The 24,758-nt window shown below is 38.9% G+C and overlaps 1 protein-coding gene across 5 annotated transcripts in view; it reads left to right on the top strand.

The window, feature by feature from the left end:
* WASF3 (WASP family member 3) overlaps window positions 1–24,758 on the top strand; it is a 75,913-nt gene that overhangs the window by 11,421 nt on the left and 39,734 nt on the right. For all 5 annotated transcript variants that reach the window (XM_075139880.1, XM_075139878.1, XM_075139879.1 and 2 more), the window contains 2 exons: window positions 12,606–12,698; window positions 13,425–13,496. The gene's annotated coding sequence lies outside the window, so the exon portion shown is untranslated. The remainder of the gene's footprint in view (window positions 1–12,605; window positions 12,699–13,424; window positions 13,497–24,758) is intronic.

The following is a 24,758-nucleotide window of genomic DNA, read 5'->3' as shown; positions in this document are numbered from 1 at the left end:
TGTCATTTCTGGTAAAACCCACAGATGCCTTTTTTTTAGAGAGTGAAATGCTTGGAGATGTAAAAAAACCCAAAACTCAACAAACCACAACAAAACCCCTCCCCACTGCTACATTCATACCCAAAGAAACTTAAAATGGAGGGAAGTAGATGCAAGACATGAAATCTAAACCCTTGCCAAATGTAAACCCTTCTTCCCTCAACTGAGTGAACTGCCTACTATCAGATTTCTTTAAACCACAGAATGTTATTTTTGGCAGGAACATCAGAAAGTGTATTCTTTCTTTTAAACAGTTGTTTGGAAAACAAGCATATGTCTGGCATCATCATGGATTTCTAAAAGAGGAAAAAGTGATTTTATTTTCAAAACATGTAGTAAAACTGTATTTTCAGCAGAATCAAATGTTAAATGGTTTTGGAAGCTCAAATTTAATGGTGTGTCCTTACAGTTGGTTGTCAAGGTTGAAACAACAAGCAGAGTTAGCCTTTAAGCTGCTAAATGCTAATCATAGCTTGGCAAGAGTTTTCCTCAGCCAAGTTACTGGGCTCCAGAGAAGCACACAGGCAGCCTGTAATAATTTTTTGAAGTTTTTGAAAGCTAAACTTAAATGTTGAGGTTCAGATATAAATAAATAAGGCTTCGTTTTATGCTTATGGTAACTGTGATGTTAACTGTAAGACCTATGGCTATAAATGTGTAGTTTGAATATCCCCACTCTTGTTCATCTTGGTAGAATTGTAGCTGTTAATGCCTTTGAATGTGAAGCATTAGAAAATACATTGAAATAAGTTCTGTGAACCTAAGGGATGACAGTCTAAACAGTGAACAGCTTTGATCTGTTGGTCAAAGATAACTTTCTTTGTGCCTTGTTTCAGAACAATAAACACAGCATGGAACAGTCCCAGATAGCCAAAGAACTTGTCTAGGTTCATTCAATTACAGGGGTAGGATAAGAATGGAGAAAAATCATGTGCTTTAGCACTGAGTGGGAAACATTAGAGAGAGTTAACTGTGAGAGTAGGAAGTATGGGTATTGAATCTAGAGGAATAAAACCAGTTAATCTTGAACAAGGTCGAGAAGTGGGTCTGTGTGAATCTCATGAGGTTCAGCAAGGCCAAGTGCAAGGTCCTGCACCTGGGTCAGGGTGGGGGATGAAGGAACTGAGAGCAGCCCTGCCGAGAAGGACTTGGGGGCACTGGTAGACGAAAAGCTGGACATGAGCCGACAATGTGCGCCCACAGCGCAGAAGACCAACCGTATCCTGGGCTGCATCAAAAGAAGGGTGGCCAGCAGGTCGAGGGAGGTGATTCTGCCCCTCTACTCTGCTCTGGTGAGACCCCACCTGCAGTACTGCGTCCAGATCTGGAGCCCGCAACACAAGAAAGACATGGACCTGTTGGAGTGGGTCCAGAGGAGGGCCACGAAAATGATCAGGGGAGTGGAACACCTCTCCTATGAAGAAAGGCTGAGAGAGTTGGGATTATTCAGCCTGGAGAAGATAAGGCTTTGGGGAGACCTTATTGCAGCCTTTCAGTACTTAAAGGGGGCTTATAAGAAAGATGGGGACAAACTTTTTTTAGCAGGGCTTGTTGCAACAGGGCAAGAGGGAATGGTTTTAAACTAAAAGAGGGTAGATTTAGACTAGATAAAAGGAAGAAATTTTTTACAATGAGGGTGGTGAAACACTGGCACAGGTTGCCCAGAGAAGTAGTAGATGCCCTATCCCTGGAAACATTCAAGGTCAGGTTGGAGGGGGCTCTGAGCAACCTGATCTAGTTGAAGATGTCCCTGCCCACGGCAGGGGGGTTGGACTAGATGACCTTTAAAGGTGCCTTCCAACCCAAACTATTCTATGATTCTATGAATTTAATTGAGGGTTATTTAAAGTTATTGTATTCTTTTTAAGATGTTCAACCTGATATTTTAGAACTAACATATATGGAGGAAACCTTGGAAAAAAAGCTTGTCTGAAATACAAAGCTTGAAGGACAAGTGTTTTTTTTTTCAGAAATGTATTTTTGAGTCTTCTAAATCCACTTTGAACAAAATACTAAAAGAACTGTAACTGTAGGGAAGATAAGACTGTAGAAATAATTGAATTCCAGTGTGGATTAGTTAATTTGCATGATACTACTAGTGTTCTATAAAATATGCCTTCCATGCTTTTTTGCTCATTTCTGCAGGTGTATAATGAAGTGTTGATCCTCTTTTCTGGTTCAAAGCATGCAGGACTTGCTGATTTTAATCAGATTCTTACTGAGTGTTAAAAGAAGAATAAACTTGGCCAAAGTGGGAAGCTTGAGTATTACGTTTTTCTGTAGGCTTGAAACAACTTTTGGGGATTCTGAATAGAAAAGAACCTGACCTGTGGAACAGCTGGCCCATAAGGATGCAATAGCTGCAGGTACCCTGTTCTCCTCTTCCCCCTCAAACAAAGGATGTTAATTGTTAGCGGTTTTGTGTAGAATTGGGATTTACAGCGGTTTTATTCAGGAACAAGTACTGGTACTCTAAAGGCTTAGGAGAAAGTGAAGTTCTCTTCCTTATTAAAGAGTAGTCTATGCCAGATAGATTCTTGGTAGCCAAGAAAAGTCTTTATAAATCACTCAACTGATCTAGTAGTAGTTTTCACCTATTCTTTATTTATTTTTAATACCTTTTGTTCCTAATGCACAGATACATTGCTTTAGAGCTGGTTGTGCTTGGGGATGAAAATTACTTACTGTTGATAGCATAATATTGCTTCCAGCCATTAAATCAGTGTTCCCCTGTAATGCAGAAAGGCATGGCAAAGAATGTAAGTTGCAAAGAGGCATGAAATTTGAAAACTTGCCTCTTGTGTGTTCTTGTGTGCTTTTGTTTGAGGTCTTGTATTTGTGGAAGTAGGTATTGTGTGCGTTGCCATTGCCGGTGCAGTATCACTCTGTGTTATAGTCTGGGTTTAAATTTCCCAAGAACAAGTCGTAGCTCTCCTTCAGGCAAGTTCATTTTTCAAAGACCAAGAAGCTGGTAGGGGAATATAGAGAGTTTGGCTGATACCGGAAATGCCATTGACTTTTTGTCAAAATTTTATGTGATATTGTGGTACTTTTTGTTATTACTCAAATGATGTTGTCCGTTACTAGTTGTTAATTACTTGAATAAAAGCAGGAAAAGAGTGACTGACTTGAAGTGATCAGATGCAGGGAGTCTGATGGAGAAGGGGTTTTGAGATTAAAATTCCACTTAATTGTACAATCCAAACTAATGGGGTTTTTTTGCACAAAACCAGTGATCTGTTTGCCTGAAAAATGCAGCAAAACAGCACCAATGGAGGATCAGTGCTGGTGCGTGGTTGGACTTCTGTTTTTTTTGCTTTATGTTTAGGGGAAGACATCACTGTTTTTGTAGCAGTAAGATTATATCTAGAAAGGTGTCTTGATCCAAGTTGTAAAATCTTAAACCTCAGTCTTTCGGTGGGCCACATGAGGGCAAAGATCTTTGTGCGGATACCGGTTATTGTTACTGTGACTTTTTATTGGGAAAATGCCATCTCCCCATGACTGCCTACTTGGTCCTGATGATTGATTATTTGTTTATTTTTTAAGCACTTGAACATGGGCTTGTCCTAATAATAGCTTTAGTTGTCTACTTAAAAGTTGCAAGATTCCCTTTTAAAGTAATAGTTTCAGTGCAGAACATTTAGTTATTTACGTGTTAACCTGATAATAAGCTACTCCTAAATAAAAGCCTTTCTCAGGGGAAGGGCATCTCTGTACTGTTGTCATGCTTGGAAATGAGGTAGGTGGAAGGTTTTGTTCTGTTTGGTTTTCTTCCATGTATGCCATCAGCATGGTTAAATCTCACTTTCTCGAAGTCTTGACTTCAGAAAAAAAAAAGGGGGGGGGAGGGGAAAAGACATCAAGGATATAGTTAGTTGACTAGTGAAACTTAGGCATATTTAAATGCCAATTTTACATTTCCATTGGTGTGAATGTCCCAAACATGTAAGGGTAACAAAGTTAAATCTTACTGAGTATCTGCAGTTCTGAGATCTGAGCTTGGATCTTTCATGTGTATCAAAAGAGGAGGAAGGGACACAGGCAAGAAACAGAGAATAGGATGGCATATGTGCAATGACATTATGAACCGTTAAGAGAGATCTGGGATGTGTATATACAGACAATATTGTATGTGTTAAGAAATATAGGTTTTCTTAGACTTGGTTATCAGATCAAGATTTTTGCATTGTTTCAAAATCTCTTCATGGAAATTACTTTTGTGAGATGCTGCATTTGTGGCAGCTGACTGCTTCCTCCCCCCTCCCCCAATAGAAAATACTAAACATGGCTGTGAAAATGATACTGAAGTAATCTGAAGAATAGGATTTATTGAATTTATGAGAATATTTAGTGGGAACAGGCAAATCTGATCATCTGAGTTAGTATCAACTGCTTGGTGTTGAGTCTGATGGTAAAGCAGTAAATAACCTGGACGGGTTATGCGATTAGGATAATGAAGTTCATACTTTTCCTTACCCATATTAAACAGTGTGAAGTAGAAGTAGTTTTAAAATTTCCTTTTATGAAAACAGGTCTTAATTAAAACCATAAAAATCTCATGGTAACAGCAGGCACGATGGCTTTAAGCCACTTCACTTTTTCTTTCAAAAAGAAAGTTGGACTTTATTTCACATACTTCTGGATTTCTGTGATTTGTTTGATCTTCCTAGACTGCTAAGCTCCTCTACATTGAACGAGATTTGAGGTCACAGATCCATGCAAAACTGCTTTAGTTTAATTGGCTTATAAGCAAAAATGTTAATAACAAAAAAGACCCAAAAGAAACAACAGCCTGTCTCATCTGGCCCTTGAAAAACGGGAGGAGGCAGAAAAAAAACCCTTGAGAAATTGGGATAAACTTGAACCATGTAGTTAATACTGGAGTATGCTAATCTCTTTTGAAGAACAGCTCTGCAGCTGGGGTGTAAAATGAAATAATTAAATACATAAGTTTCACCTGTTAAAAATGCTTTCATTTCCCTCCCTCCCTTCTCACCCTCCTTATTTCTTTACATAGTAGTGTCCTTAATTGAACCCCATAGGTCAACTGTAAGGAGTCACTAACTGTTTAATTTCATTGAGTTTTAATTTTATAAATGGTGACTCATCAATGATTAATATGTATGATACCTACATCTGTCTAAAAACAATTTAAATGCTTTTTGAGACTTTCAGATAGGGGGAAAAACCACACTTTTCACAAATATCTTCCAGTCTGTGTCCTACTGAACCTTTATAAAGGTTTTGTGTATATAGAGAGATATGTATCTATAAATATAGATATGAAAGGCTTTATAAATAGTGAGAACTAAAGTGCAATAGTATCTATATCTACATGCATACCTAAGTATGTACATATGAGAGAGAACTGTTTATAAGGATAGAATAGACTATTTCAGTTGGAAGGGACTTACAACGATCATCTAGTCCAACTGCCTGACCAGTTCAGGGCTGACCAAAATTTAAAGCATGTTAAGGGCATTGTCCAAATGCCTCTTAAACACTGACAGGCTTGGGGCATCCATCACCTCTCTAGGAAGCCTGTTCCAGTGTTTGACCACCCTCTCGGTAAAGAAACGCTTCCTAATGTCCAGCCTGAACCTCCCCTGGCGCAGCTTTGAACCATTTCCACACACCCTGTCACTGGATACCAGGGAAAAGAGATCAGCACCTCCCTCTCCAGTTCCTCTCCTCAGGAAGCTGTGGAGAGCAATGAGGTCGCCCCTCAGCCTCCTTTTCTCCAAACTAGACAAGCCCAGAGTCCTTAGCCGCTCCTCACAGGACATGCCTTCCAGCCCTTTCACCAGCTTTGTTGCCCTCCTCTGGACACATTCAAGGACCTTCACATCCTTCTTAAATTGTGGGGCCCAGAACCGCACACACTACTCCAGGTGAGGCCGCACCAACACTGAGTACAGCGGGATAATCACCTCTTTTGACCGGCTGGTTATGCTGTGTTTGATGCACCCCAGGATGCGGTTTGCCCTCCTGGCTGCCAGGGCACACTGCTGGCTCATAGTGAGCCTGCTGCCGACCAGCACCCCCAGACCCTTTTCTGCAGGGCTGCTCTCCAGCCACGCCTCTCCCAATTTATACTTGTGCCTGGCATTACTCCATCCTAAGTGCGGAATCCGGCATTTGGTCTTGTTACATTTCATCCCATTAATCATTGCCCAATGTTCCAATCTATCTAGATCCCTCTGCAAGGCCTCCTGTCCCTCAAGAGAGTCAACAGCACCTCCCAGTTTGATACCAGCAGCAAACTTGCTAATGGTGCATTCAACTCGTGCATCCAGATTGTTGAACAGGACTAGATTTGAACCCTGAGGAACACTGCTGGTGACCACTTGCCAGCCTGATGTAGCCCCATTCGCTACAACCCTCTGAGCCCTGCCCTTCAGCCAGTTCTTCACCCAGCACGCTGTGAACCTCCTCATCCCACAGTTGGACAGTTTGTCCAGAAGGATGCTGTGAGGGACAGTGTCAAAAGCCTTACTAAAATCCAGAAAAACTACATCCACTAGACGTGTGACTTTATCATAGAAAGATACCAAATTAGTTAAATGGGACTTTCCTTTTGTAAACCCATGTTGACTGTGCCTGATGATTGCATTATTCTTTAAATGCCTTTCAATAGTACCCAGTATAATCTTCTCAGTAATTTTTCCAGAAATGGAGGTTGGACTAACAGGTCTGTAGTTTCCTGGGTCTTCCCTTACGTCCTCCTTGTAAATTGGAATAATATTGACTAGCTCCCAGTCAGCGGGACCTCCCCAGACTCCCAAGACCTTTGGCAGATGATAGACAGAGGGCCTGCCATAACATCCACTAGCTCCTTCAGAACTCTGGGATGAATCCCATCAGGATGAATCCCCATGGACTTGTGAACATTCAGCTGATACAGCTGGTCCCTTACAATTTCAGTGTCCACAAATGGAAAGTCACTGTTCCCACACTCATGGTCCTCTGACTCAGGGGACCGGGCAGCCCAAGGTCTATCAGTATTATTAAAGACTGAGGCAAAAAACCGCATTGAGTGCCTCTGCTTTTTTTTTTTTCATCCGTATTAGTTAGCTGACCATCTTCAACAACCATTGGTCCAATGTTTTCTTTAGACCTCCTCTTGCTGTTAGTGTATTTAAAAAAGCCTTTTAAGGGATCATAGAGCAGTTTACAAAGGAAGCAAGCTTCATATCTCAGATGGGGCCTCTGAGGAGAACATAATTACAGGGAAGGTGAGATTTTTGCATAAGCCCAGGTCTATACCACAAAGGATTGTTCTGTCTGCTAGGGTGAAGGGTGTGCCTCCTCTTCTCCAAACATTGAATCTCATGCTCTTCTGTTTTTCCATTTCCCTTTCACTTTTGAGCTATAGGGGGAATTAGCCATAGAGTGATGCAAGTGGTTACTTTTAGCTAGATCCAGATGTAAAAATATGTCTTGCCCCTGGGTGGGGTGCGCTAGGGAGAGCAGCCTGTGACCATCTGCATAATTCTGATTCCATGCAATTGAAGCTGACTCTCAGCTATGGCAGTGCTCAGTAAGATAGCATTAAGTATGACCTTGCTGCTACCTCCTTCCCTGTTACACTACTTTATAGATGTGATTTTTTTTCCTTTTTAAAAATAGTATCCGTTCTGTTTAATTTGCCTTTTTTTTTCTTAGGCATTCTGAAGCCTACTAAATTTCATTTATCAATCTTGGTAGTTAGGTGTCTCATTTTAGTGGTATATATGTGTACATGTGATATTTTTGATTAACTTTTCAGTGGGGTTCTGTGCCCTGTGCTGATTCATGCTTCCCTTATTCTGCCACTTCTCTCTAATATTATGAAACAATAGGGTACAAACTGCATGACCCTCTACTACTTATGGAGAAGTTTGAACTAAAGAAATTACGTTTTGTTCAGGACAGGGTGAAGTCCACTATTTGCTTTGAATGTTGACTGTTAGCTATTTGACAATGTTTTCTTATTGCCCATGTCACCATATCCTTTTTTTTTAGTGAAGCCTTTAACTTGAAAGCCTGTACCTCTGTCTTTCCCATCGTCTAGCCTTGGACTAATCCCGTTAGTGAGTCCACAGGTTTTCTTTCTGTCTGGGGTACTTACTTATACAAAGCACCTGTCTAGATGTTCATGCTTTGTAGCAGTATCTGCTAACCACAAGAAATGAGGTTGTATGTTCCAGAAAGTAGAATTTAAGGGAACTTTTATTTTAAGAAGCATGTTCGTAAATCTTATTAACTGACAAACTATGCTGTATAATGCCCCCCTGGCTGGGTGGGCAACAACTGAAATTACAGAGGCTCTATCTGCTGAGGAAGGTCCATTTTTAGTATTGTTACGCAAGCAGATCTCCACTTTGATGTAAAGCCAGCAGCATTCCTTTGTGTAAAGCATTAGGGAGACATCTCTGGGGGTGGAGCTAGGAGGGAGCTCTTTGCCTTTCTGTAAAGCTGTATACACTAAACTTCTGGAGAAGAGTGCGGGGCCATGTTGGGAGAAGGAGCAGGCTGATAGTGCAGACAACTTGTACTGTGAGATTAGGATTGTTACCTCTGAAGATTTAGGGATGGTAAATGCTGCCAGCAAACCTTTTCAAGTGTTTGAAAACATTTTAATATTGACACCCCAGCTGAAAATTGTTCCTTCTCTTACTTCTTGGTCAATGATGGGAGAATCTTTTCTTTTTAGATCAAAGATGAGAGAATGAAAGAGCTACTTCCTGCCTGTTGTGGTTGTTACTAGTCATTTGTGGTATAGCCTTGTCTTTAAACTTGGCTTCATTTGCAGTGAAGAATCAGTGCTGACCATTAAGGAAGAAGGTGGTGTCCTGTGCAAGCCTCTTATCGTTGAGGTACCAAAGAGATGAGATACGTGGGGGTGGGTCAATGCTAGCATGCTTCTTATCAGGCAAGCATGTGTGACAGACCAGTACTGTTACTGGCTGGCTTATAGGCTTGACGGACTGTCTTTTGTAGATTGCAAAATCTCTGAAGATCAAGTGTCTAACCTCAGCTAAATTCCACAAGATGTTTAGGATTTTGCCAGCCTCCAGTTTAAATGTATCTCCTCTGTCCAATACTGAAGGACTGCTGTACTCAGTCAAGCAGTGAATATTTGTACCTTAATCCAGTGAGTAAAAATGAGTAAAAGAGATACTCCACAACAGGCTGGATATTTTTACTTTGTTATCTGCCTGTGCTTTCAAGAAAAACTTCAAGAGCTTGAACTTGTTTGGAAGGAATTGGTGGCAGAGGACACACTGGGTGCTGTGACCAAGTCTGACCATCAAAGCGGTTCTCAGAAAGATACGGAGTAGGAAGTGTCCCCTGAAGGCTTGGCAGAGGGCAGATGGCTCTCCACACTCCAAGGATAGTGTATGTCCTAACTAAGTCTGCATTTCTGGATGTCTAGAAGCTCAAGAGTTTGGGCTAGACAACAGGAATTGAATCTTAAATCAAAGACCACTTGGAACACGTGAGCTGCTGTGTCTTCCTTTATGCTGCTCCTGTTATGTGCCCAAGTTTAAGACTGGGATCTGGATCAACCGCTGTTTAAAGATAAGAAACTTTCTAGTTGTCTTGATCAATCTTATGAAAGCTGCTTAGGATGGGCCACCGAGAGGTCCCTTCGCTCTAAGTAATTGATTGTATGGCTCTCACAGAAAAGCCCCCCATCCCACTGTAGAAGTACTTAAGACCAAGTGGGACCTAACCATTAATTGATGTGTGGTTCTGCTCTTTGAAGACTCCAGAAACTGTCTCGGTTTTTCAAATGCCTGCTGTAGAGTTACAGTAGTTTCCAAGATCTTAGTTTCATGCTTTTAAGATTGAATACACACAGGAAGTTAACAAGGCAAATCAGTATTGAAAATTTAAACCACTTCCTTTTTTGTGTGTGTGCATTGATAAAACAGTTATTTTGTAATTCAAACTACAGTAGTAAGCTTTGGATCTCCATGTATGAAACCATGTTTTAAAACCCCTCCCCCCACCCAGAAAGCAGACTTTAAAGTAAAATCCTTTTTTCACCATTTTGATGATGACCTACCATTTGGATACTTTTAATCCTCAATCTGTATAAAAGTTATGTCTTTCATTAAATCCTTTATATTTTTTTTTCCTGTGGATTTCTGAAGTAATCCTTTGTGTGCCATATAGCTTGTTCTTCAAATAACTTGCATACAATCTCCTCACTTCTAGGAGTCCTGTTTAGAAAGTTTTAAAACATTGATTTTAAACAAAATTCAGCTGGATATACATTTCTAAGCCGAAGTCAGCGTTATATATTCTGCATCTCTAAAATCTTATCCTGTTGAAACTGTTCAGTACTTTCTGTAATTTAGTCAGTGAATATGAGTCAAATGAGGCACTTGGCAGAGGAGTCAGTGATGTACTTGGTAATGAGCAAGAATCTTTTCATAATGGCTTTAGTTGGGATTTCTTTCCTCTTGAAGATTTTATGGGAAAGAAAGAATCCATTCAAAAGGGAGTGTGTATATTCACAGTTGTGCCCATAGATAGATATTGCTGGACTGTTAATGGTGTATTGAAATATATTTTCCTTTCTGTATCTCATGTTGCATGCATCTGCGATATTTTTTTCATCATACCTATGTATCTTAAATGTAGAACGTGTAGTGAGAGAGTCCAGCATTTCTTCTCTGGCTTATCCGGGGTCTTTTTTTAATATTTTACTTTAAAAAAAAAAAAAAAAAAAAGAAACAGAAAAAATTGATTTTTAAAAAAATATAAAGCTGCTTGACATTGGCCATGTCTTGATGTCTTTATTTAACCATGTAAGGATTTATACTAACCCCTTGGAATATATGTCAGGGTAGTTGATCTCATTTCACTGTGAAAACTCTGCAAGAGTCTCATCCTCACCATTCATGTGGTAATTCTCGGATTCCTTCCCATCCCTGTATAGGTTGCACATATTGCTGACCTGAGTGGAGAGTTCTGTCATCACAGGATGGATTCAGTGATCCCGTTTATGTAGTGCAGCACTACAGACGTTGTGTTGATGTAACTGATGGAAGCAATGAACTGCAGTGCGTGGACACGAACGAGTAGCTAATGTGGGGAACTGAGAACCTCATAAGGTGCCTTTGCTGAGGCTAATGTAATGTGTAAATATATCCTTGGCCACCCTGATAATACTAGAGGGTTTGAGTTCTGTATAAAATTCCAGTCACCTTGTGCTAGGCTAGTGCTCTGTAGTGTTTTTCAATCTAGTGCTAATTGCTCTAAAGCAGATTTACTGTTTCTTGAACCACTGGTATACTTGAATAAATCACTGTTGGTTCAAATCATTTAGGTTAATAGGATCCTGTCTGACATAATTTTAGTCAGGATTGTGAAGCTGTGTTTGGAAGGCACCTTCTTCCCCATAGAGTACACCTATCCTGGTGATAAGATAGGGAGACCTCTGAATGTGAATGAACTATATGTACCTGAGCCTTTTATAATGTGTAACTTCAGAACAGTTCCTTCTGTAAGCACGTGAACACTTAAGTGAGGACCAAGGCCTTGGCCAACTGGTAGATCTTGGTAGCAAGCTAACTAGAGGGCAATATTATGTTTGGAATAGGTGGCCACTGCACCAATGCTTACTGGAATTGAGGTCAGGGCACCATGATGTTACAGCTCTAATATTTTGAGGGAGAATGAAGGAAACTTAAAGTGGTGACAGTGAACAAGAAGTGTTGCCTAGGTCACTGATGTCTTACTTTTGAGAAATCTGTGTGCGGTGACTTTAACAGTGTCTTGCTCTTCTAGATGCTTTGGCTTTGTTATAAATCCCGTTTGATAAATGTATCCTTGAAATAGAGCAGGTTTTTTTTCTCTCTTGTAAATTTTTATTGTCTAAAATGTCTGATCAAGTTCCATCAATGTACAGCAGTAGCCTTCAAAAGTATGGCTGTAATATTAGTCTCTTATGATCAAATGATCTAGTTGAGAGATCATCTTTGTACAGTTCTTGCAGAAAGAGCAGCTATGTCTTAACCACAAAAACGTAATTTATAAAAACTTAGTGTATAACTAAATGTTCATCTTTAAGTCAGAATATTCTCTTGATGCTAGGATCTGTGATATTTTCATGGAAGCATCTCAATATTTAATTTTTGCAAGAGATTCCCATTGCTTTTTTTAGTGTGTTTGTTTTGTTTTAGTGGGTTTGTGTTTAGTAATATTTAATTTACTGTGAAGTATCTCAGAGGGACTCGTACCTGGTGTTTTATTATGCCTTACTATAGGTCGTTATCTCACATTTTTCCATCCCCGCAGTCTGTGTGGGTAAATGTTACCTTCTCTGCAGATATTTCCAATTAAAAAAAGGGCATTGATTATAAAATAATACAAGCTATTTTCTTACCTTGAAAAAATTTAATCTGTAACATGAAATAATGTTTAGCTCAAAACAGTTAAAAGTATGTCTAGATTCTACTCATGTATGTTTTAGCAAGTTTTTTTAACTGATCACTGAACCTGATTTTTTAATGTATATCTTTAATTATTCTATTATTGCAAAGCTAAGCTGAAATTTGTCTTTGTAGAGAAAGCCACTTGAGTGTGCTAGCAAGTTACAGAACAGCTGTCTTCTCAAACGTGTAAACAGAAAGGATATTCTCTACTCCCTTTTTTAAATGGTAAGTTGTTCGAGGGAGCTCTTACTGAACATACTTTGTCATTTACTTTGCATTTGTGTGAAACTATTACAAATAGCATTGAAAACTGTGGTAAGTCCTTAAACTGAAGACCAATGATGAAGTTTGGAAACTGCCCAGAGGGTTTTCAGTTAGCATTGGGAAGGAGGTTTATTTTTTTGTGGTGTTGAAGATATGCTGTATTAGGCCCTGAAACAAATGTCAAAAGCACTGCTAGCCCAGGAGACTAGTATCATTTAAACACTAATCTTATTGTGTAGAAAACAGAAATAAATTTACTTTATTCATGGTTGTTCATGAGATATTGGATTTATAAATTTGCATCTGTTAATTACTTTTACCCTGTATAATCTGTACTTTGCTGATGTGTCATCTTAGAGATTTAAACTAAATCTGCTGAGGTTAAATGTTTGACTGTTTGCCTCAAAGTGCAACGGATAATAAAAGATTTATATTTATTGATATTAAACTAGCTTTGTTGGGAAAAATCCTCCCGCCCCCAATCTGTCTCAGCTGCGACATGCACACCATAGACTTTTAGATGAGGAATATCTGTTGTGTTAGTGGAAGAGGATGAGAACAGCTGTGTAGCACTTCCTTCATTGTGTGACATAAGACACGGGCCACACTGCTAATGAAGGACTACTGCCAAAGTGCAGACAATTTTGTTAAAATAAGTAAAGCTGATTAATTTTTTTTTTTTTTTAGGGGGCTGCAGCTTGTCTGCTTCTGCAGTGGGAAGGAGAAACCTTTTGAGCAGGGGAAGAAGCTGGAGAGCAGGTTTGTTCTTCCTCCTGAGAAGATGAGGGGGTTAAATGTAGTATTAGCTACTTGTAGGAGAGACAGCTTTCTTCCTGCATTGCACACCACAGTGCTGCCTTTGGCAGAAACCGCAGCCAGCCTTGCTTCAAGATCTCTGAAAAAAGCAAAGTATGCAGTGGTGCTTTAGGATACTGTTGACTTTGCCTATGTCTTAGAGCTGACCCTGGCTATAACCCTGGCTATGATGCTTTGGCATACGTTGTCCCCTCAGCTGAAATTCACATTCGCTTATTTTAATTTTGAGCTCTGATTATATGCTTGATGATATTCAAGATGCTTATCAACATATATGTTCTGAAAGAGAGCGCACCTTAAGTTAGGAGAAACTCAAAGGAGTTCTGGAAAACTCTATGCATGCATGCATTTACAATGTCAAGTAAGAAACTTTATTTTGAGGAATGGAAGGGATCAGGAAGCAATATGGTGCAGAAATGTGAAAGTTATGGCAACAGCCTTTGAAGGAGAAGGGTGAATGAAAACCATTCTTTCCTCCTTCTGCCCCTCCCACAATTCCCATTGAATGGTAAGGTAACTTGATGGTTATATACTGAAATTGTTTGGAAAAAAAGATCACTTGCTGTAAACTTGAAAGGCGGAAGAAGTGTGTCAAGGAAGGTAAGCAGTCTGCAAAAAATTTGGTAAACCAAACGGACGTATCAAAGACTGAAAATATGCTTCACTACAAGATTATTAGATTAGCATATTGCTTATTATTTAATGAAACAGTGAGATTTATTCCTCTTAATATGTATTTACAGGTGTCCTGTGGTCACACAGGTGTGTGCAAAGGTGTCTCCAGTAGCTAATCCATACCTAAGTAGCTGACTTAAAACCCCTGATCTCTCCAGTATCTGGCCCCAGACCTAACGGTCTCTCTAATAGCTGGCTTTACAGACCTCTGCTCCTGCTTTTGGGATTTAAAAAGTCACAGTTGTCATTTTAACTTCCAGCGTTTCTTTCTTTTTTTTTTTTTTTTTTTTAGATTATAATCTTAACAATTGTTACAGCACTGTTATATTTCAGCTGCATTTCATGCTGCGTGGAAACATCATTGCCTGCTTTTATTCATGGGAGATTGTAGAGATTAGTTGTTACAGGAATAACAATCTAGGTTTAGGAATATTTTACCCAGGTTGTATTTATTCATAAAACTTCAAAAATTATTTTAAGATATTTGCTGGTCATACTCAGTGTAGTATTATCAAATATTTTCTGTTTCTTTGTGCAGGTTAAGCACAACTTTAATGTAGAATTTAATGGAAATGTATCTAGTGTTTAATAGTCTGGAGTTTAATGTAGCTGAAGGGTATTTTAAAGACAGAATGTTGAACGTACTTCAAAATAATCAGTGTTTGATTTTAAAAAAAGTATTAAAAACTAATTTTAGTAAACATAATAAATTCTAATTTTTGATTGAACACTGATCATTCATGTATCACAAATGTTCTAATAGGACATACAATTTGGAAAATCTACCTGGTCAATAAAATAAGCTTGTATTTACAATAATTGATTTCTACATAAATCTAATCTTTCTCTTTTTAAACTTCTGCTTCAAAGATTTTCACTTACAAGTCATAATTAAAAATTTAAATGGCTTAATTCACCTGTTTTGCATGCATAGTAAGGCATTTTCATGTTAAATCAAGTCATCATTTTGTCACTTGGATTATAATTTTGCCTTGTCTTTTCTTGCTTCTCTGGATTTCCTGGTGTGTTTTGCTAATATAAATGCCCCCCAAAGTTGTCAATTTGCTCAAAATACAGCTATTAGATGTTTGTGAAAGCTGTCAATTCCTTAACATGCTATCCCGTGTAAGTAGCATGCACTGGCTTTTCTAAACTTCTATTGTAATCCTACAATACTACATTACAAAAGTGTCTCCCACAAAGAAAGTTAGAGAGCATGTAGTCAGGGAAGGAAATACCAAATGCAGGGCTTAAAAAGGGACCCTGATGCTTACCAGCCCCAAATGTCAATTCACTAGACCAGCTGAAGAACTCCTTTGTCATCGCATACAAGCCATTCTAAGAAATACACATTTATAGTTAGTTTAGCATATAAGAATGTTGCACATTCAGTTATATTTTTTGAAGAAAGATGTTAAAATTATGTTTGTGATTGCTGTGTGGATAAGACTATTCCAGTCTTTAGAAATAGTTTTACTGTGAAAGCAACTTAGGTATTTTTAGTCAGGGTTAAACCAAATTTATTTGCAAAGACTTTTGCCTGTACTATCTGACTCTTCAGTCACATAACTTGTATCCTTTGTGGCTGGCAAATTATAGAATGATTTAGTAACTTAAATTCTTGATTTAAAACAAACTATTAAGAAAAGTTTCCTCTGAATTTTCTTCAGAATACTACAGCTTGCATTTTCCCTGAAGGAAAGAAGCTTTTCAGAATAGGCGAGAGTTAGTGCGAAAGGTAGGTTGGGCAGGAGAGAGAAATAGTCGTCTGGAGAATGGTGAAAAGTTTTTGGACTACTGGACCAGCCAAAAGCTGAAGATTGCTAATTACATAGCAGTGGATAGGGGGGGAAGTAGGACAATGTTTCCCGAATGGTCTCCAGGGGAGACAAAAGGCCTATGAGAGAGGAGAAGGTACCCCAAAATCCTTGCATTACAAATGGTAATACATGATAACAAAGAAGTCTGATCACAGATTATGATCTTCAGAGGTGCATGCATTTTCTATGAGCTTTTCTTATGTTCTGTCTGATTTTGGTATTAGAAGAGGCTGAATATTTGGGCTGAACTCTTGCCTGTCTTGAGTTAAACTCTATTCAGTGTACACTTATTTACGTTTTGGACTTGACTGCATGGAGTTGAGGGACTTTATATTTTTAAATTGCAGTGTGGCAAAATGGGTTTGATGTTAATACACAAGGAGGAGTAATTTAATAAAACTGGCCCCTGTGCTGTGAGAGCCTTAGCATGCCCATCATGTTTTCAAGATAGTGATATGAACGCATACAGAAATGTTCTTCATTATCACTGTCTGAGAATGTGGGAAATTCAGTGCTACTTCAATATTGCAAATAAATGCAGTCATTGGCCTCTTCTCTGAACTTTTTCTATGATTGGCACTGTAGTAACTTCCCTTCTGAATTATGCAGCTAGTGTGTAGGGATCTGCTTGAAGATGAGGTTTAAATCTTGGTTGCCTATGCAATGATTAACTACATCAGTTTCTAAATTTAACTGATGTAGTTAAATTGCTTCTTGAACTGTGTGTAGATTAGTCTCTAATGGCTTGATTTTTTTTCCATACATGCAGCTTGTAGTCTCTGTAGATTACATTGACTATTTTAAAGTGTGGTTAAGAGCAACGTAAGTATTGATAGGTTTGTTACACAATTTGGTGGGGTGTATGGAAAATGCATGTAATCCTGGATAACTTTAAATGACAGTCTTTGAGGATCACGCATTTGTGCCTAGTGTTACCCTATCAATCCACAAAAACTTTGGTTTCAAATGCAGTTGCACAAGGTTTGCGTAGTTTGTGATTCTTAAATAGCCTCAGGCAGGGTGCCAACAACCGCAGTATTGCCTCCTGGAGCCTCATCACAGAGGTGGCAATAGCAGTCCTCTTTTTGCTCAGCAGCCAGCTGGTTACAGCCTTAGTGAAGAAATCTATTCCTCTTGGATTGTGGGATCTCGTGAGCTCAATGTGATTCAAACTAGTAATTGCATTTCACAGAAGAATATTTTATCACCAGGATAACAGCAACAGCAGTGCTGGGATGGAGGCAAGTTTACAGTAAGCTCACTTCAGAATTCTGTATCTTTCTTTGTTTCTGTTTAAAGAAAAACAAAAACATCCTGGACATCAACATTCTAGGATTTAATTTTTTCCCCATTGTTTTCACTTCAGCATGTTTAGGTTCAAAATCTACTTACTGGTGTTTAGAATGAACAGTTTAAAAATAGGTGTTAATGGCTCCTTAAAAAAAAAAAAAAAAGAGGCACTGAGAATCTTTGCAGGCAGCTGCCTGATGTGAAGCCTCCCAGCATTTAGTTAGCTAGGTACAGTTTCCCCATGATTTGGGGAGAAGCTGCATTTAGTCCTGAGGGTTTGTGGAAAGAGTTGACAATATGTTATGAGGCCTGTCTGAGGAGTTTTCACGTTCAAATAAGAACACAGTATTTGAATAAGATACTTTACCCTGACAGAGGGGAGTTCGGGAAGTCTGTTGGGAGTGGATAGGAAAGAGGGAGGAGCAACTATCCTGTCCCATTCTTCTAGTTACTGGACTCTTTTTTGAGAGTAAGAAACAGTCTTTAGAGTCTGTCTTGACGGTTGGACTCAATGATCTTAGAGGTCCTTTCCAACCTTAATGATTCTGTGATTCTATGACTAGTAAACAGTCCTAATAAAAAAAAAGTTTAAAAAAAAAGTTTTGTACCAAATAGGCAAACATTGGAATGTAAAACTGCAGGGGGAAAAGGGTAGTTGGAAGCATTAGTTTATACCTCTCCCTTTAGCTACCAATGCCTCCAACTCTTGTTGGACCATCTGGCAACTTCTAAAGTAGCAGTGAGACATGACATTGCCAAAAACGAGGCATGCAAAGCAGAGTCCAGGCTAGTAAACTCTCTGGTGAAGGAAGGCAGCTGTAGGATACATGAAGGACACAACAGCCTTCCTTGCTCTATTGGCAACTGGAGTAGAGAGTATGCAAAAGGCAGTGGTGCTAGAAGTGAAGAAGAGAAAGCACTGTCAGGAGGGCTCCTATAAAGGAGGAAAAGGTTGGACTATGACTCTAAAATGTAGGCAGGGCGTCTTATCATCAGGCATCAGTATAAAACTGAGCGGCTTCTCTTCAGGTGTTCAGCTACTGAATTTTGATAAATGGGTCTTTCTCTCTCAAGTTATGAAATATTAATGTGATCAGTTCAACATGCAATCTGTTCGTATTCTATTTTATGACGTTTATTGTTAAAGTAATGGGAAACAAGTAAAGAAATGTTCTGTTCTGTATGAATTGTAAGAATTAAGACTTTTTAGATCCAAAACACAGAGGATAGGTTCTTTTTTTTTTTTTTTGATGGTTTGTCCCTGATTCCATCTTAATCTCTTGGAAAAGAAAAAAGGGACCTTCACAATTTACCAGGAGCTAAGAGCAACTGCTTTTCTTGAGATGTGATGGTATGTTTCATTAGATTGGTGACTACTTGTTCCTGAGAAGAGGATACCAATTTTTTTCTGAGTTTCTATCCACCCTCCTCTTTCAGAGTACTCTATATTTATTAAAAAATTATCCTTTAATACTTCATGCTTTTAAAATTAATTTGGTCTTAAATATTTATGGGTATGTGCTGTTTTTTCTTTTTGTAAACAAACCACAGAAATCAATGTATACCAGGTTAGCATTCACCAAAAACATCTTTTTATGAAAAAGATGGAAATGATGCAGGCATTAACTACTTAGGTGGCTAACAAGGTAAACAGAATTTGTAATACATACATGAGATGTCATGTAATACAGTCCTTGGGACATGACAGATGTCTCTGTGTGCATGAGGGATAAATATATAAGAAATGTCTATTTTCTTCTACTCAATAAGATTTTTTGTTGACCTTCTCAGAGTTTGCTGGGACTCCTACATGATTTTGGGAAATGTGGCAGCAGAGGGTGACAGAAAATTGCAACATCTCTGAGCTCTTTAGTGTCATAGGTCTGTATTCTACCAGTAAGATGGACTAGGACTAGAAGGCATGACTTATGAGGAGCAGCTGAAGATACTTTGTTTGTTGAGCTTGGAGAAGAGGATACTGAGGGGTGACCTCATCACTGTTTCCAACTTCCTCATGAGGGGGAGCGGAAAGGGAGGTGCTGATCTCTTCTCTCTGGTGTCTGGTGACAGGACATAAGGGAATGACTTAAAGCTGCATCAGGGGAAGTTCAGATTGGATATTAGGAAAAAGTTCTTCACTGAGAGGGGTGGTCAAGCACTGGAACAAGCTCTGCAGGGAAGTGGTTGTGGCCCCAAGCCAGTCAGGGTTCAAGAAGCGTTTGGACAATGTTCTTAGGTATCTGGTTTAACTTTTAGGCTGCCCTGTGTGGAGTCAGGAGTTGGACTTGATGATCCTTGTGGATGCCTTCCAACTCAGGATATTCTATGATTCTATGACTAGACTTAAATCCTCTTTCTGTGACGATATTGATGCCATTTCTTATAAAAAGCAGTTACTAATCTTTCAGGGCTAGTTACCACATTTTAGGTAGTCACTTGTGCTTAGCTTGCTATTCACCTAGGCAAGTAAATGTTGTAACTGGTCTTTTGAATGCCTCTATCCTGTTTCAGTATGAAATGGGAGGTTAGCTTTAATGGCTGTTTGTTTTTTTTTCCCTTTGTGCTGAAGCAGATTGAGTGCTCTCACTATCACTTCCCTGGTCTCAGCTATAAGAGCAGTAATGCCATAAACTGCTTTGACTTCTTTCCTCTGGATTAAGTTTCTGCTCACTTCCAATCTGATTCCAACCCTGGAAGCAGCAGCTATAACAGCAGAAATGTTGAAACAGGGAATGGGGAAAGGAATCCATTTAATTAAATCAAGGAGTGGTTGACTTACAGCTGTCTTAAAAAGCACAACTTTAAGTGGAGGGGATCCTGAGGCAATAACTGGATTTTGCTTCTGAGAAGGAAATATAACTCATCTTATGGTTGAAGCATTTGTTGCTAAGTATTGGTGTGATCTAGGTCCAATTTCCGATCCTTCTACGGGCCTTGTGTGCCTGGCAGTGTCATCAGGTAGCTTTGTGCCTCTCAACTGTATAACTGAGATGCTGCTTCTTGCCTTTCTCAAGTTTGGAGAGAAAATTTGATGTCTAGGTGTCCAGATATTGTACTAACACAGGTATTATGCAACCTTACTGTAATAGGCTTTCTGATGCTATTTTGCAGTTGCAACCTTGCTAGGCTTAGGCAGTCTGTTCCTCCTTCAGTGGGTTTTAGTTGGCTGGATTGCCAGGAACTTGGTATGTGGTTGATTGCCAGCTGGTGGGGAAGATGAGATCGTTCCCCAAGTGTTGGGTGGCTGAGTGCATTATAGGGAAGCAGAGCAGATGAAGCTCTGACTCCTGTGCATAGTGTCTTTATTCCCTCTTTTCCCATGGAGCCTTCATTTGTAAATATTGGAGGGAGCCATAATTGAAAAATACTGTGTGACAGGTTTTCAGCCTTAAGATGATGTGTTTTTTCCAACCAGTATTTGCCTCTTTTCCCCCTCCTTGTCCTCACAAAATAAAAACAAAATAAAACTGGTTTTTTCCAACCTTTATGTAGTGAATTAAAACATGCAGAGTGAATTAAAACAACAGGCATTTTAGGGTGCATTATGCTATCAGTTTAGTTTGGATCCAGGAGTATGTTTATCATGCAAATTCCCCAGTTGTGGAGTATATGAACTCTTTTCCAATGAGTATAAAACCAAAAGTGCTCTCTAGGAGCATACCTGATGGTGTTCAGCATCTAATGGGCCATGAGACTGGGTGAGAGCTAGTTTGGAACAAATATCCCTGCTTACCTACCAAAAAAAAAAGCCTGTAAGACGGACACAGGATCATCAGCACCAAATATTCTGCTCTGTAGGTCTCTCTGCTCCTATTTTTCCACACAACTTCCCAAGGTAGTCTTTAACCTGTTCCTAATGCCTTTTGAAGTCTTTGAACATCCCTAGAGGAATTGTTCCCCCAAGTGGAAAACTGCTGATGAATGGTGCTGCTCTCTTTCTTGTGGACTCCATGTATTTTGTTCAGTTCTGCTTTTATTATACTATGTAATACTATTATACTATTTTTCCTCCCAACTCACCCACACTTGGCATTGACTAAAAGAGGAGAATTACAGAGATAGCTGTAAATCAATATGATACTTCCGAACGTTCAATGTTAGGTTCTGAAATTTCATAGACTCTTAAAAAGCTATGTTTACATTTTCAAGACATATATGTATATATGTCTTGAAGAAAGACAGAAGGACTCGTGTTTACAAAAGGTTCCACAAAGGATATTTAAATGCACTGATTTGAAATGCTGGAAGAAAGTAGATTTTAAAAATTTAGTATTATGGTTGGTAACCTCTGCATCCCCAGTAATCTTAGCTGAGATTTGATGATTTTAGCTGGGGGAAAAAAGTTGCTTAAGCCTCTTCTTAGTGATTGATTATACATGGTAAGAATGCTTTTTTTTTTTTCCTTGAAGCTGGTTTCTGGAGCACTTCTACCCTGCCAGCTCCATGGAGATCTGCTGATACAATGCCAGATTTCATGGAACACAGCTTTTTAGCTTTCAAGTCTTGAAAGAGGATTTTTAGAGAAGGCTAACTGCTGTATTCGGTCTGAGACTCACTATGGCTTTATAGTAGCTTATTTGTCTCATAATGGGAGTTACTGTATGTGTAACGACGAAATCTCTTTAATGCTGCAAATAAGGTTTTGTAAGCCAACATTACTGTATCAAAAGAGGTTACTTTTACTAATGCCTGACATTCATTTTAGGCTTTATTTAAAAAACAAAACAAAACACCCAGATCTGTTACAAAAGAGCCAGAAACACGAAGGAAAAGTAATGTTTTATATTTGGGGAGATGTAGCTGCTTTCAATTTTGATGTGCTTCATATATTAATAAAATATTAGATGTATCAAGTGTATTCAGATTTATTTTTTTACTGCAGTTTTATTTCTCTTGGTATTCGGTTCCTGGTGAAAGGTATAAATGGATATCTGTCCATGTAACTTAATTTTAAAAAACGTCTTCAGTGTCAATAAGGCCAGGAAAAGGGGTATGATTCATCGTGATTTCTGCTGGACCCTGTGTTACTTGCTTGTGATTCAATTGTAGGGGTATGTGGAGCTCCTATACTACTTATAACTGGATGTTCTGCTGTGCCATCTGTAACTATTACTATTTTATTTTATGAACTGGAAAATTACGAATTGCTAATTTCTTTTGCATCAAACACGAATGGTTTCTGTGATTAACCTGAAGACTGTAACCATGTGGAAGAGAGAGAGAGAGGAAGGTTACCTGATAGAGAGAAAATGCATAATTAGTGTTCAAGTTACTGAACACTGGCAGTAGGAAAGATATGAAAACAATCCCCAATCTGGGAAAACCTCTGATCAGAGCTCAGCCCTCCTTAGGCACCGAAACGAAATAACCACAACGCACAAAGCTGCAGAATGCCTGGCTTCATTAATGGTGGGGCTTAATAAGGCTACTTGTACTTTGTAGTGGTTTTTTGGGTGGTGGGGGTTTTTTTGCTACTGTCTTGAGTGTTGCATTCTGTCACTCATAGTATCTTTCTTGATTTATGCACCAGTCCTTGATCGCCTGGCACTTTGTGATATGCTGTAGTACGGCAGCCACCAGAAGATGGACTTCATGGGAACAGATGGTGCACTTGGCTCAGGATGAAAATAGTTGGGAATTTTTATGTTGATTCACTTAGACTCAGCTGTTGGATTAAAACAAAAAATATTTTGCTTAGTTTTCCCTTAAAATGCACCCAAAATAAATCTGTTTTTTTTCCCCCACGTAGACTAGCTGCTGCTTCCAGGTTTCTGATATATAGGGAAAGTGCAGTGTTGGCGGTAGCTTCATAATCAGAAGAATTGGAGAAATCCTGAGTTTCCTGCTGAAAGTCCAAAGCAGGGGTGAGTGGGAATCTCCACCTTGAGGAATTTTAGGGATGTTTATTTATTTTGTATTAACTAAAATCCTCATGGGCTGTCTGCATGTTGGGAACATGTGCCAGGAAATTGCAGCTGCTGTCTCCAAGAACCAGTTGTTCAGGTGGACACTGAAGTTGCTTGACTGCAAGGTATTTTAGGGATCGTGATACACTGTGGTAGCCTGATAAAGCATCTTTGCAGTTGTTTCCCAGTCTGTCCTGCCTGGTGAGAACTGAGAGTGGAGGAGGCACATTAGGAGTTGAGGCAGACAAAGATTAATGCTGAATTGTCATGTTACAAGGTGTTTCTTCTTTTGCAGTTTGACCTATGTTATTGCTTTCTTTCATCATCAGAGTGTCATATATTTAAAAAATGTGTATATATCAAATATATATGTACACAAACTGTGTACTTTTGTATATATGCATATATGATTTTTAGAGGGTTTTTGGTGTGGAAAAGAACTATAAGAAAACGTAACACTTCCCTGTGACGTTTTAGATCAACTGCTGTGGGGAAAAAGAGTTTAAAAACAATTTTTTTTTCTGAAAAGATTGCTGTTCTGAAAGGATTTTCATGGTAAATTAGATGATAAGGGAAATAAGGAACACTTTGTATTACCATAAAATTGGTATTATTGGAGTGAAGTGGATAAATCATCCCTTTTGTACTTTTCCCTCCAATTTAGGGTTAATTGGAGTTCTGAGAAACAAATTACTGAATTTGCTTCTGGTTTAGCTTGAGGTCATTTGAGGATCTGAACAGCATATTCTCACTGCAGGCGGGCTCCTGAGGCCTTACCGGGCTGCCTTTGTCACATGGGCTGTGACCCAGACGGTTATTTCGAGCACTTTAAATCCAGTAAGGCTCTGCTAAATGGGATCAGTGTCAGTCAGCAAGGCCTAGCTGCAACTTACGTTTTTTTTTGTTTTTTTTTTTTTTTCCAAAAAATAATCAAGGCATTTGCTGCTGATAACACTTACTGTCTGTGAAGGAGGAAGGCTGGGACGAATGTGCTCGAAATGGTCTCCAAGAGCTATTTGTACATTATCGTAGCCTGTTAAAAAAAGGCTTGTTTATAGTTGCAGACTTTTAATATTCTGTTAAAAGCTGTTACAGCATCAAATTGTCTAAAGTAGCGTAAAATATCATACGGTAAGGATTCTTGTGTTACAGAATTATTCAATTTCTGTAATGTAGATAAAATGTGACTTTCCATAACTGAAACTAAACTATTAGAAGAATGGGTATTAGATATTCAAAACAGATTTAAAGTGAGCATTGTAAGATGTATAAGGCCATAATTCAAGAGACCGTATTGGAAGAATCACACTTAAAATAGTCTCTCAGTGGTTTATAGTAAACTGGGAAACTGAAAGCCACTTTGTGCCCTCTTATGTTAATTGTCAGATGGATGAAGAAGGAATTTGTGTTTGTAATGATGCTTTTTGGACTGTAGTCCAAAAAGATCCTGGAATAGGCGGGTGGTGAACAAGAAAGAAACTTCCTTTGGGTGGGAAATGTCCTGGTATGGTTGA

The sequence above is a fragment of the Calonectris borealis genome, chromosome 1 (assembly GCF_964195595.1).
Source record: "Calonectris borealis chromosome 1, bCalBor7.hap1.2, whole genome shotgun sequence".
Classification (NCBI taxonomy): Eukaryota; Metazoa; Chordata; class Aves; order Procellariiformes; family Procellariidae; genus Calonectris; species Calonectris borealis.
This window is presented reverse-complemented; position numbering and strand designations above follow the sequence as displayed.